Consider the following 14624-nt stretch of genomic DNA (forward strand, 5'->3'; position numbering starts at 1 on the left):
TCCTGAACTTTTATGTAGAATACTTTCACCAAAATTAGGGAAGTTTTCTTTCATTATTTGTTCAAATAAATTTTCAATTTCTTGCTCTTCTTCTCCTTCTGGCACCCCTATGATTTGGATGTTGGTACATTTAAAGATGTCTCAGAGGCTCCTTAGGCTAGCCTCATTTTTTTTCTTCTTTTTTCTTCTTGCTGTTCTGACTGAATACTTTTTTTTCTTCCTTGAGTTCCAAATTGTTGATTTGATTCTTTGCTTCATCCCCTCCACTGTTGGTTCCCTGTAGATTTTTTCTTTATTTCACTTAATGTAACCTTCATTTCTACCTGGGTCCTTTTTATGCTGTTGAAGTAGCCAGTGAATTCCTGAAGCTGCCTGGTAACCAGTGCTTTCAACTCTCCAACTGATAGGCTGCTTATTTCTATTTCGTTTACTCCTTTTTTTTGTTCTGTCCTTTTATTTGGGTCATATTTCTTTGTTTCCTCATTTTGGCAGCTTCCTATGTTTGTTTCTGTGTATTAAGTAGGGCTACTTTGCCTCCCTGTCTTAGTAGCATGGCCTATTGCAGAAAAGTGCACCTGTAAGTTCATGGGGCAGAGCCTTAGACAATTACCTCAGCAGTACAACCTGTGTCATTGCTCTGTGGCCCTGTGGCTGTGTGGGAGAGGGCTCATAGAGGGGACAATGCCACTGACTGACCTTTACAGTTTTGCCTGAGAGGAAGCTGTCCCCCAGCACTCATCCTGTTGCCAGTCACTTCAATTCCTCCCCATGTGCCACTGGTACCTTTCCTGGGTGGGTCTGCGTAAGTCCTAAGTCAGTTGCAGGCCCTTTAAGAGGTGTCTCTTGAGAATCGCAGTTTCTTCTGCAACCCCAAACCCCACTGATTTTTATAGCCAGATGTTATGGGGAGTTATGTTCTGGTGCTAGAACCCTGGGCTGGGTAGTCTGATCTGGGTCTAGAATCCCTTGCTCCCAAGGTATCCCTCTCAGTTTTGATCCACCACACATGTATGTGGTATTGCCCATTCCACATCTCTGTGCCTCTCCACATATCTCCACCCTTCCTACCTATCCAGATGAATGTGGCTTCTTTAAATCCTTGGTTGGTGGGCTTCCATACAGCGCAACTTCCTGACAGGTAATATCTATTTTGTAGTCTAATTGTAATTTCTGCTGTAGTTGTATGAGGAGGCAAAGTGTGTTTACTTATGCTGCCATCCTGACCAGAAGTCACCAGGGTTCCTTTTTTTTTTTTTTTGGTCTTTTTACCCTCTATTGTTAAAGATTCTTTATGTAGTAGAAATCTTAGTTCTTTATCTGTAATATGTAATGCAAACACTTTCTTCCAGTTTTATATGTATCTTTCTGACTTTGTTATTAGTGTTTCTGCCATGTAGAAGTCTTCAATTTTTATAAATTCAAAAATTTATCACTCTATCCTTTTGTTGAATCTGGATTTTGAGTTAGAGAGAAAAACCTCTCATTACACCCAGATGACAGAAGGTTTCATTCATATTTTCTTTTCATATCTGTGTAGTTCATTCTTGTATTGAGATCTCTGATTCATTTGCAGCTTATTTTTCTATGATGTGAGGTATAAATTTAATTTTTTTCAAATGATTAACCATTTACATGGGTGGGCAAAAGTAGGTTTACACTTGAAATACAAATAAATACAATAATTAATAACACAATAAACTTTGTGTTTTGCATACTCACAACTATAAACCTATATTTGCCCACCCCTGTATGTAGAAGTCAGCAAAAAGTCAAGAGTGCTACACTGAAGAAAGAGGCATATCTGGTCCTTGCCTAACCCCTCATTCAGTAAAGTAGACAGATTTATAAACAGAAGAATGAGAGGAAGCCTGAGTTAAAGAAAGGTTCAAATAAGAGCCACGAGGCTCAGCAAGTACACAGAACCCATTAAATTAATAAACTATTATGGTCCATCTAGTACCAAAGAATGTATTTGAAAAATATTTCTTAACTGATCAAATCAGTCTCTATTCTTAAGAACAACAGAGGGTAGTTTAAATGTCCTTTTTCCCCCTTTACTTTTATAGGAAGCTTTCTTCACACCAAGACAGCTAAAATGTATTCAAAAGAATATTCTTTATCATGGCATATTAGAGTTTAATGCACTAACCCCTACCATTAATTATAAATCCAAATCAACTTAATCTATTTTATGCCAAAATATTTGTTATTTAATAAGTATTTTATATACTGTATCTTTAAGTCATAATCGGTTGATGTTAAAGTTCATGTTCTAACACATTTAGTATAAATAAACCATTTATTTGTACATGTTCTCAAATTTTGCTACTAGAGAGAAAAAAGGTTTAAAAAATTTTAAATATCAAAGTCACCTGAAGAAGAAATTACAGCAGTCCATATATATCTTATAGTTGTTCAGACATTATGTGACTGCAATCAATTATACCTAGAGGCAGAGAAATAAACTAGAAAAAGAGCTTACACAAAGCCCAAGTACTCTTCTCAACCATGAGAGGTGACAATCCCTCCCAGGCCTATATTCGTATATCAACATAGTCTACGATTTTAACAAGGCTTACCTACCTCACTAACCCTAGTAGGTGAGTTTTTAGTAGTTTAGGTTATAGAGCAGAATAAAGATTATACAGAATAATAAAAGCCAAAAATTAGTCAGTCCTGCTAAAAACTGACAAGCTAAGAATAATAGGTAAAAAAAAAATTAAAATGCCACTTACATAAATGCACAATAAACAGAAAAAGACTTTCATAGACTCAATGTTATCAACCTTCATTATAATACGAATACCTTATTGCTGCATTAAAGCAAAGCACAAAAAGCATTCATGGCTGTTACCTTGATAAAGCTAGATATTTGTTAAGCTTTAAGAAAATAAAATTTGTTATGTATTTTATAAAGATTTTAATCAAAAATGACTAGGATAAAGTGTTATTCTTCAAATACATTAAACTAAATAGAACTTATGCTATTATAAATAGTGAAGAACTATATATAAAAAAATTAACATCAAATTGGTTCCCATAGTGGTTAATTGCTAGAGTTTCTTTACTCCATTTGCATTACGGGAATAATGAGTACTATGTGAATGGGAAATATCCCTAAAATTTTATCAGACCCAAAATACCCTGGTACTTCCCTAATGCCCTCAGCCTTTACCCTAGACTGGCTCAGTAAACAAAAGCAAAGAGCTAGATGTGAATTTTGATTTATTTATGTATGTTAGATATTTCTTCAACAAATAATTACTTTTTTAAATGTTAACATATTTCATTGATTATGCTATTACAGTTATACCATTCCCGCCCTCCCCCGCTTATTCTCCTCCGCCACATATCCCCCCTTCCCACCAACATTCCCTGACCTTAGTTCATGTCCATGAGTCATACATATAAGTTGTTTGGCTTCTCCATTTCCCATACTATAACCTTCCCCTGTCTATTTTGTATCTACCATTTATGCTTTTCATTTCCTGTACCTTTTCCCCCATTCTCCCCCATTCCCCTCCCTGCTAATAACCCTCCATGTGATCTCTATTTCCGTGAATCCATTCTTGTTCTAGTTGTTTGCTTAGTTTGTTTTTGTTTTTTTAGGTTCGGTTGTTGATAGTTGTGAGTTTGTTGTAATTTTACTGTTCGTATTTTTTATCTTCTTCTTTTTCTTAGGTAAGTCCCTTTAATATTTCATATAATAAGCGCTTGGTAATGATGAACTCCTTTAACTTGACCTCATCTAAAATGGAAGGACAGATAAAGTGCTTCCCGGGTAAGATCAAGTTAAAGGAGTTTAACAAATAGTTACTTTTAAAAATAAAGAATGAAGTCTAGTATTTCTAGGTATAAAATAAATGCAAATAAGTAATAGATTCTTTTCCAGAAAGAATAATAAAATAATCCTGAAACCTTTGATTCAGCATTTACCTTTTACCTTCCTCTTCATTCATAGATTGCAGAGAGAAAATCTTTTTAAAACTTTTGTAATAACAAAAATTTCCCTATTTTACTTGGAAATTGTCTAAAAGGTGGAAACTGCAGCAAGTAATGTTGCTTAAAGTTGGGTTACCATTTCAGATAACATCTAATAAATCAAAATGGCAAAACTGGTCTATAGACCAGGTCTCCACCTGGTCTCTAGAATGCCTTTCCTCAGAAGTTTTTACCAGCACTTACTTCCTAAAAAAAAAGAAATAACAGAAAATAACAAAATTAATACATGGAAAAATTCAAGCAAGTCATTCACAAATGAGGAAACTGTATAAAACAGAAATGACATATATGTCCCATTCTCCACTGTGGTTACACATGAGAATTAAACGCTAGTACCCTAAGTGTTCAGTATATGTACTGAATTAACTTATAGGCATCTAGAATGGTATTAATTATGTATGATTCTTGGGAGAATTCAGAAAAGTCATGAAAATCATTTTCTGCATCCTTCAAGTTTAGGTGAAAAATTGTGATTGGAAAAATATCTGTGCAAATTATTTATAGCCCTGGGATCAAGCATTAAAAATAACACACTATCCTTGAGATAGTATACTGTCTATGGTGACTACATATTCAACTTACTAGAAATCTAAATAAAGCCTATTATTTGAATTTAATTTTTGATCATTAATATACTTCAAATTAAAAGCATTAATGAACTAATTTTCACTAGATATTACTCATGTCTGATAATCCTTTATTATAAGGCACAAGAGTATTGGACACAATTACTGACCAAAAAAAGACTTACTAAAAGAAAATAAATCCAACACACAACATAAAACACATATAGAAAAAAATGTATGTAATCAAAATAAGCTCTAAATGATTCAATATATAAATTCAAGACTTGGGGGGGAAGATTCTTGGAGGTACAGGTGACAGGGAATACTTAATAACAAAGGTGAAACCAGAGGAAAAAATTCTAACATGTCGTGTTTAGACAAGCAGAAAAATGAGAAGGCATAATACTCTGCTTAAGAATGTCTCCTACCCTGATTAAAGATGTGGCACCTTATCAAACCAACAAAGCTAAATTCTGGCTACAATTAAAGTATTCCTAGAAAGAGTAGAGATTCTGAACCCATTTCTATAGTAGAGTCTGTCCAAATTTCATAAAGAATATATTGCTAATAAATGGCACATACAGAAAAACCACATCAAGAGTCTGAAGGTATGTTTCCAGATGTAAAATACTTGTGACCTAAAGAGATTGTTTTTCATCTCTGTTCAACTTAATCAGCCCACATTCCTAAACTGAGTAAGCTGTTTTCTCTATGCTCAAATAGTCCTCAAGTTAACAGCAAATGCCATGACAATAAAAACCCCAAAATCAAGTATGACGAAAAAGCAATAGAGGCCAGGGCCTGCTTATATTCTGAAAATAATCTCATTTTAAGAATTATATGTTCCTAGAAAGTAAAAGTTATAGTGCATTTATTTAAATGCTGAATTATCTTTTGCAATTAAAGTAATTTCATTACCATTTCAGAAAATAACCCTACAGAGCATGGGGTATAAGACTAGGTCTTGACATATCATCAAAAATTAAATATACTTTAAAGATACATTCATTTCAACAGAAGTTCTCAGACTTTTTTCCAATATGCAGACTATGTGTATATAATTCTCCTATACAAAACTTAAATGATTTGTAAAGTCATTTAAGTGCACACATATTAATGAACACAGTTCATTTCTACTTCAGTAGGGGTTATGAATTCCTGAAAGTCAACTTGTTCATATTATCATTTCAAATATTTAGGAGAATTCCAGAGCTGAAAAAGAGGTAACGATGTCTCAGGAGTTCCAAATTTGTATCAGAAAATAAACTGAGAAAGCAAGTGACAACCTCCTCTTTCTTTTCCAACTGAGGCCTACGTCACATCATTAATTTTCTCCTCTTCGATACAGTTTTGTTTTGTTTTTATTTTTGCATAATTATATTCTAATCTCTCCATGTTTCTGAAATCTTTTCCTTAAGATGGATAGAATGTGGACTGCCTCCAATTTCCAATAAAGGTGCCTTCTTTCTTTAAAGGAAGCTAACATGAGTTTAAGGTCAGTGACAAGAAGACTAAAGTCTACTAGAATAAATAAAGTTGTAATGTACTTTTTATCTAACACAGGAAAATCTGGAGAGAAGTTTAAACCAGCAGCTAGCCTTCTGAAAAGCAGGATCAAACCCATCACCCAGCAGATATGCAAATCAAATCATTTTCACCCCTAACAAAATAGTAAAGAAAGACTAGCACTTTAAAAGCAGCTAAATTTAACTACTAAAAGCTGTGGCTTTCAAACTTTTTTAAAAAATCACAATCCACTGTTGAATATATTTTTTATCACCACCTAGTATATACAAATGTATACTTATATAACAAATTAATATTTTGTAGAAACAATCCTCTAAGTGAATGTGATACATTCTCATGATTTCTGTTCTTTCCCATGTCTTTATCATACTGTGTGAGAGCCCCAAAATGTTTTCTCAACCCACTAATGGGTAATGGCCTGTAGTCTAAAAATGACAAAGTATGTTAGCTATTACTGATACAAAGCCTCAAGAACAGTTTTCACATGCATTCATGGCCCCAATATTTATTCACTTATTATGTGAGAAATACTACAAGGGGAGACACCCAAAAAACATAACTTATTTATAAAAAATTGTATATTTATTCTTACATGGTTAAACTTCAGTCACCTTCAATGCACTCTCCATTTGATGCAATACACCTACCAAGATGTCTTTTCCACTGCTCATAAACCGTTTTTGAACTTGTTTTTGATGCCTTTTAGTGCTTCTGCCATTTTTGTTTCACCTCTTCCACATTGCTAAACCGTTTCCCTTTGAGGACTTTTTTCATCCAGGAAGACAAAAAAAAAGAACCACTCGGGAAGAGACCAGGTGAATGGGGAGGGTGGGGCACTGGGATCATGCTGTTTTGGGTCAAACACTGCTGAACACTCAGTGCAGTGTGGGCTGGTGTGCTTATAAATCACCCATCACGAAATGGGCAAACACACAGAAAGTCTTCAAAAAAAATTCAATGAAACCAAATGCAGCCTTTCACAACACCACCAGCTAGTACACTGACACAGGTGGGTTCCCCACTCACCTAGTGGAGGAAGCCTGTACTACAAGGGGCCCATCCCATCCTCCAGAAAATAATTCTGTTGTCAGGGGTCCTCACTCGTATGTGTTTGACTACCCTGTGCTAGATACTGAATTTGAGATTGCTTATACAAATATAACTATAGTCCTATACAGTGGTACATTGGTACTGGTCATTAATTCGTTCCAGTGAGTGGCTAGCAAACAACGACTGATGAAGCATTTTGTCTTGTGGGGTGACATTATGACTCATACAAGTTCTAGCAAGTGCAATGAGAGGTGAACAAGCATTGAGTACTGTACCATTTTTTCTCATCAATATGCAACGGGTACTAGGTTTGACGATTTCTGAAGCTGACAAGTATTGAGGTACAATAATACTTATTTTAACAATATGGTCAGATATGAGGAGGAAAAGACAGCCTTGTGAACCCATATACTCATTAAGCCTTTTTTCATAGGTTTTTTTCTAGTATGTCTACAAGAATTCAAAAAGGTTTATATTTATTATTACAGTTATTATTATGGCATGTATATTCTCTTCTCTTAAATACATGGAACTACACTGAACATATCCATTACAACTTCATTACCCTCAAAGTACTTAGCACAGTGCCTATCATACAGTAGTCACTTATTTACTGAAATAATGGCTTTCTCTAATCTCAAACATTAGTTTATATCTCAAAGAATTAGGATAAGGCACATAAAATAGCTTTGGGTCAACAAAAGCACTTTTGGATACAGTTATAAAAATGTCTCGCCCTGGCTGGTGTAGCTTAGTGGATTGAGCGCAAGCCTGTGAACCAGAGGATTGTGGTTCGATTCCCAGTCAGGGCACATGCCTGGGTTGCAGGCCAGTTCCCTGCAGGCTATTTCCCAGCAGGGGAAGCACTAGAGGCAACCATACATCGATGTTTCTCTCCCTCTCTCCTTCCCCTCTAAAGATAACTAAATAAAATCTTAAAGAAAAAAGAGCTATTTAAAAAAAAAATGTCTCAAATATCAAAGCAAATTTTTTTCTTCAAGACTAAATTTTTGTTCCACACATTTAAAAGACCTTTAAAATTACTTAAAATAGAACTATTACAAAAATTACTTACACCAAACTCCATAATCCAGTTAACAAAATCCTATTGAAAAAAGAAATATATACTACTAATTAATAAATTTTAATTTCTTACCATTTATTTTCTATAGCAAGTGAGTATATCCAACTCAAATTCTTTTGGGGATAAGTGAAAATACAAATAAATTACATATGTGACAAATGCTTTTTCAAACTCTACAATCCAGAGATAGTGAAATTCATTTGTAAAAAAAGAGGCATTATAGTATTTTACAGCAGCTACTTGTTTAGATTTTTTCAGATTAACTGTCATGTCAAAAAAACTGAACAATAATCTTGCTATTTCTTTTTAATACTAAAGCTAATTGAAACATATGCCTGTGAACTTCTTCTAATTCAATATTTGTCTACACCAACATAAAAAATGAACTATTTTCAAACAATTTAATTAAATGATAAATAACAAAAATAACCATTTTAATAAATAAGCATTTGATAACCTGAATGTGAGATTTTTTTCTTAGCTACACAGATTAAACAGCCAACTCAAAAGAAGAAACAAATATTTGTTAAACTGCCCCCAATTTCTCAATTTACAATGAATAGACTCAAAATAAAAGTTTCCTATGTGCAGAAGTTGTTTCTCCTATAAAAACTGAATTCTTGCTTTCATTTTTCATGAACTCGGGTGGTTAACTAAGATTCAGAGCTCTTGAATAGTTCTCACCAAACCATTATAGACTTTACTCTCAGCATGAAACAGCTCTGTTGCTAAGCAAAGGGGAGCACTATTTTTCACCAAGATTATAAAGCAGCCCAACTGTGCCATCCCATATCTGAACTGGTAGGCTGACTGGAAATACAGTTTAAGTTATCAAGATATAGGTTCATTCTACTTTTAGGGTATTATAGCCTCTATGGAGGCAATGGGTACTCATAGTCTATTAAGCTTCCAGTGAAAAGTAGTCTTCCATCCAAGGAACATGCCAAGCTCATAGTAAGTGCTCAAATACTTTTTGAATAAGCAACTATTACATGTCAAACACTGTCTTAGACTAGGAATATAAAGAGCTAGATTATCAATGAGAATATATGCCATAAGAAACAAACAAAAAATGACCCAATTAACACCAGAGTATTCTCAACCTGCTATACAGAGACAGCATAATAAAAAAAAAAAAGAGCACTTAAGTTGAAATGCATTCCCAATTTCACAATCCACTAGATGAGTAATATAAAGTTGATAACTCATAATTAAAAAGCTAGATTTCTGTGTACAAATAGAAATACATACACCTAATTTAAACATAAACTTAACTGTTATAGTTGTTAAAAACAAATCTAATTATAGTTTTTACATTGCTACACACACACATTGTATAATATATGGCCTAATGAACACAGTACAGAAAAAATTTATACAATGATGAAAATTTCTTTATTTGTACTCTCCAATATGGTAGCCATTAGATAAATGTGGCTATTAAACAACTAGAATGTGGCTAGTGCAACTGAGGAACTAAATTTTTTTAAAAAATAATTTAAATAAAAATAGGCTGAACTTCTGTTTCAAGTAAAAATAAAGTAATAGGGAATAACAGGAACTGGAACACACTCTTGTACCCAAAAAAAGCATAAAATGAAGAAAATGATGACATAACCATTAAGTCACTAGACACAGGCAACAAAGGACAGTAATATCTAAGAGGCAAGAAACAAATTAGATGAGCCAAACTTACAAACCTGAGAAAGTTTCCAGGCTGATGTACAAAAAGAGGGAACTGAAGACCAAGACTGACGGATTCAATAAATAGAGAAATGTGGACATGGACCTCACAGAATGAGCAGGACAGGGAACTGGAGAGCAGCACTGACAATAAGCAAACTCCTGCAGAGGGCTCCCTTTGAGTACTGATCAGCAGATTCAAGTGAGGAAGCCACCTAAAGCCAGAGAAAGAATAACCCCAAAAGACAAAAGGTAAAGGTGCCAAGCACTCACAAAGGGCCAGGAATAGTGTCTGTTCCCAGAAGCCACACTGGGAAACTGCATGAATCCCGGGGCACTGGTAGAACAACAAAACGATTCCCTCAGTATTGAGGAATAATCAATCAGTCCTAGACCAAGCACTGCTCTGAACCCACCTAACCAAGGCCATAGGAATAAAGCTGTTTCAAGGTAACGTAATTACTTCCCTGAACAAAGCTCAAGAATATGTTTAGTAATACAAAAATATACAGCACCCAGCAAGGTAAAATTCACAATGCCTAGCATTCAATTACAAGGCATAGAAAGGAGCAAAAAAGTATAAACCATAGAGAAGGGGGAAAAAAATCAATCAATTACATTTAACCAGAACTGACATAGATATAAGAATCAACACACCTGGATATTAAATCAGTTATTATAAACTATTTCATGTATTCCAAAAGGTTAGAAATATATAAGATATAAAAAGACAAAAATCAAGATTCTAGAAATGAAAACTAAACACTTAAAAACACAAATAGGCATCTAAAGTAATTTAATGGAATGAACGAAGATAAAAATCAAGGATTTCAACTACATTTTTAAAATGTTACAACCATTTTTGCCTTTTTGAGGTCCTGTATATGACTTTTTCTGGAAATCATGAAATTGGACATTTTCTCTCATACACAGTCACCAACAGAATCTGGTTGGAATCAAGATAAATCAAGCAGAAAAATCAGTTAATTTAAAGGTAATCTGTACTAGGGCAGATTACCCTATTGTCCATTTCTTACAGGTTATTATATATCGGGGGAAAGAACATGACTTTTTATGTCCTTACCATGGAAAAGTATAAGCATTCTCTCCCCTCTAGTGATACAGGAAGATGAGTGTAAGAATATGTAACAAAGTGAATAGGGTGGCAATGCTTGTAATAACGGATCATGTTCATATTCTACAGAAACCTTAAAGACTGTTGTCGTTCCATTGTGTAAATGTACCTTAGTTTTTTTTATTCTCTCATTTACTGATGGGCACTTAGGCTGCTTCCAGCACTTGCCTACTGTGAATTGTGCTGCAGTGAACATTGGGGTGCATAAGTTCTTTTGAATCGGTGTTTCAGGATTCTTAGAGTATAATCCCAGCAATGGAATTGCTGGGTCAAAAGGCAGTTCCATTTTTCTGAGGAAATTCCATACTGTTTTTCATGATGGGTGCACAAGTCTGCATTACCACCAACAGTGCACTAGGGTTCCCTTTTCTCCACAACCTCACCAGCACTTGTTGTTTGTTGATTTGTTTATGGCCATTCTCACCAGTGTGAAGTGGTATCTCATTGTGGTTTTAATTTGCATCTCTCTGATGGCTAATGATGCTGAGCATCTTTTCATATGTCTCTCTGGGCCCTCTGTATGTCTGTTCAAGTCCTTTGCCCATTTTTTAATTGGGTTGTCAGAAAGCATTTTCACATGAATGATCTCATTTAAATCTCACTCATGAAATCCTTGTGAATAGGGCTTATTCACCTCCATAATGATAAAAAAATCCCACAAAATAAAAACCTTGACATCACCTCAGTTAGCCCACTCCACCTCAACTACTAACTCAGTTAAGATGAAGTTCTATCAAGTTCACATCTATACACTCTCACTTTTGTCCTCACCCAGCTCTGCCTACACACAAAGCTGTCATTTAAGCTAAGTACCACATACTTCCAAGGTCCATCACTCACAATACAGTGTAACACCTGACCAGACATATGCGAATGTCCTGGCTTCATAAATACTGCTCTCATTCAAGAACCCTGCCTCCACTCTCCAATCACATCTTTTCTGTTAGCTACATTTATCATCCTAAAAGGGGGACCCTTCTAATTTCAGCCACGATTTAGTAACTGGGACCGAATTTAACCTCCTACTGCCAACAATTATAAAGTTGGAAAATAATCAATGTAAGACTAGGATCCTTGAGAAAAGGAAAACAAACTATATGAACTTTACCAGCAATCTGGTTTCCTGTCTGGAAGCAATTTGCAGATCATTGTGCAAAAAGGGGATCTCAATAAGAGTAGAGCAGTATCACTGAGTTGAGAGGGCAAAGATTCGAGTTCAGAAGGAAAAGGCAGCTGAAATTTGTGAGGCAGAGATACAGAAGAGGAAGCTATGCAGAGAAACATTTCCAAAATTCTACATGGGTCCCCATGAATATGTTACTCGAGATATCCTCAGTCCCCTTGAATATGTTACTCAAGCATATGGTAAAACTCCAACAAAGATGGCCAAAAAATGACCAAGGAGTTATATATTCAACAGGTCCCAGAGCTCAAACAGGAGTGGGAGATGTTTTAAACTGGAAGGGATCACAGTAGTGAATAATTATTAAAAACTCAAGGCACTCAATAAAGACCTCAGAAGGGTCTTTAGTAACATGGTAAACTCTTAACATAAAAGTTACTCTAGTCTCACTCTTTTTCTTCAGTCTAAAAAGCTTAGACTAAAGAGACTAAGTTGATCTCTAGTAACTTGATTTCCTGTCCTAACAATGTCCCACAGTCTTTAAAAGAACACAACAAAATCCAAACACTCAGTAATATGAGTCACAATGTCTGCAATCTACTCAAAATTTATCAGACACGTGTAGATGCAAGAAAATGTGACCTGTAACCAGAAGAAAAACTATAAATAAAAACAGGCCTAAAATTAAAACGGTGATATTAACAAAGATTTAAAAACAATTATTAGAAATTACTCAATGATTTAAAAAAAAATAGGAACACCGTGAGGAAAAAGATGTTAAGGCCCAAAAAGGGATCTTTAGAAATAAAATACAGTATCTGTAATAAAACACTTGACAGAACGAACAACAGATTAGATACTATAAAAGAAAAGATCAGTAGCTTGAAGACATAATAATACAAACTATTAAAACTGAACTGTAGTGCTCGCTTTGGCAGCACATATACTAAAATTGGAACGATACAGAAAAGACTAGCATGGCCCCTGCGCAAGGAAAACTGAACTGTAAAGAGAAATATAACTGAAAAAATTAACTGAACCACAATAACCCATGGGATAATATTGGAGAGCTAATATGTATGGGATAATATCAAAAGAACCAATATATGTGTAATTTGAGTCCCAGAAAAAAAAGTATGACAATATAACGATCAAAATATTTTCAAATTTGATAAAACATTATAAACATATATACAAAACACACACATACACACACAAGAATTTCATAATCAAATTACTAGAAACCAGAAAATTTTAAAAGCAGCAAGAAGCAAAAAACATACTACACAAACATGAAGAAAGATAAGAATTACCAAACACTTGGCTCAAGAAACAATGACAGTGAAAAAACAACAGAGATCTTTAACTTGTCAAAAGAAAAATGTCAATCTAGAATTCCATTTCCAGCAAAAACATCCTTCAAAAATAAACCTTTTCGGACCAGCAAATATAAAAAGAATTCATTGTCCATAGTCTTACACTATAAAAAACTTAAAGGAAATTCTTCAGGTAGAAGGAAAATGAGATGAGACATACATAAAGGAATATACATAAAGGAATAAGGATAATAAAAATGAAAAATATATGGATAAATATAAACTGTTAAGACTGATTAAAAGAGAAAAAAGAAACAATTACCAACACTAAGAGGAAAAGATGAAATATGGTCATATACCCTATAGAAAATTAAAGGATAATGGAAATGAGTAATTTTAGGCCAAAAAATCTAATAACAAATGAAATGAAATAATCTTAAAAAACACAAATTACAAAAACTAGTTCAGTAAAACATAGAAAATCTGAGTAGTCTTAAACCAATTAAAGAAATTGAATTTACAATTTAGTCTACGGCCATACCACCCTGAACGCGCCCGATCTCGTCTGAATTTACAATTTAAAACCTTATTACAAAACACTAGGCCTAAAAGGTCTCACGGGTGAATTGTTATATACCTAAGGAAGACTTAACACCACTTCTATACAAACACTCTCAGAAAACAGAAAAGGAGCAAGCAAAAGCCTCCCAATTTATTTGACGAGGAGAGCATGTTCCTGATGCAAAAATCAAGACAGAGACAGAACTGAAAAAGAAAACTACAGATTAATATCCATCATAAATAAAGATACAAAAATCCTTAACAAAATATTAACAAATTAAATTCAATAATATAAAACTAATACATCGTAACCAAGTAGAATTTATTCTAGGAACACAGTTGGTTTAAACATTCAAAAAAGCAATGTTATTCACTACATGAACAGAACAAAGGAAAAACTCTATCTTATGAACTCGATGAATTCAGAAAAAAAGCATTTAACAAAATTTCCATTCATTCATGATAAAAAAAATCAGCAAACTGGGATTAGAAAGATATTTCCACAACCTGTTAAAGAACTTCTGCCAAAACCTACACTTTAAATCATACATAATGGTGAAAAACAGTATTTTCCCCT

General features: G+C 34.1%; 1 protein-coding gene and 1 non-coding gene across 8 annotated transcripts in view; one reads left to right on the forward strand and one right to left on the reverse strand.

The window, feature by feature from the left end:
• TCF12 (transcription factor 12) overlaps positions 1 to 14624 on the reverse strand; it is a 389260-nt gene that overhangs the window by 351169 nt on the left and 23467 nt on the right. Inside the window, exon 2 of one of the 7 annotated variants that reach the window (XM_037151079.2) lies at positions 8221 to 8250. The exons of the other annotated variants lie outside the window; for them this stretch is intronic. The gene's annotated coding sequence lies outside the window, so the exon portion shown is untranslated. The remainder of the gene's footprint in view (positions 1 to 8220; positions 8251 to 14624) is intronic. 7 annotated transcript variants of the gene reach the window in all.
• On the forward strand, positions 13093 to 13200 carry LOC119053508 (U6 spliceosomal RNA). Its single transcript, XR_005083311.2, has one exon. It is a non-coding gene; the product is annotated as a U6 spliceosomal RNA (small nuclear RNA).

Source organism: Artibeus jamaicensis, unplaced genomic scaffold (assembly GCF_021234435.1).
Source record: "Artibeus jamaicensis isolate MK-2021 breed Jamaican fruit bat unplaced genomic scaffold, CSHL_Jam_final contig_548, whole genome shotgun sequence".
In the NCBI taxonomy this organism is placed as follows: domain Eukaryota; kingdom Metazoa; phylum Chordata; class Mammalia; order Chiroptera; family Phyllostomidae; genus Artibeus; species Artibeus jamaicensis.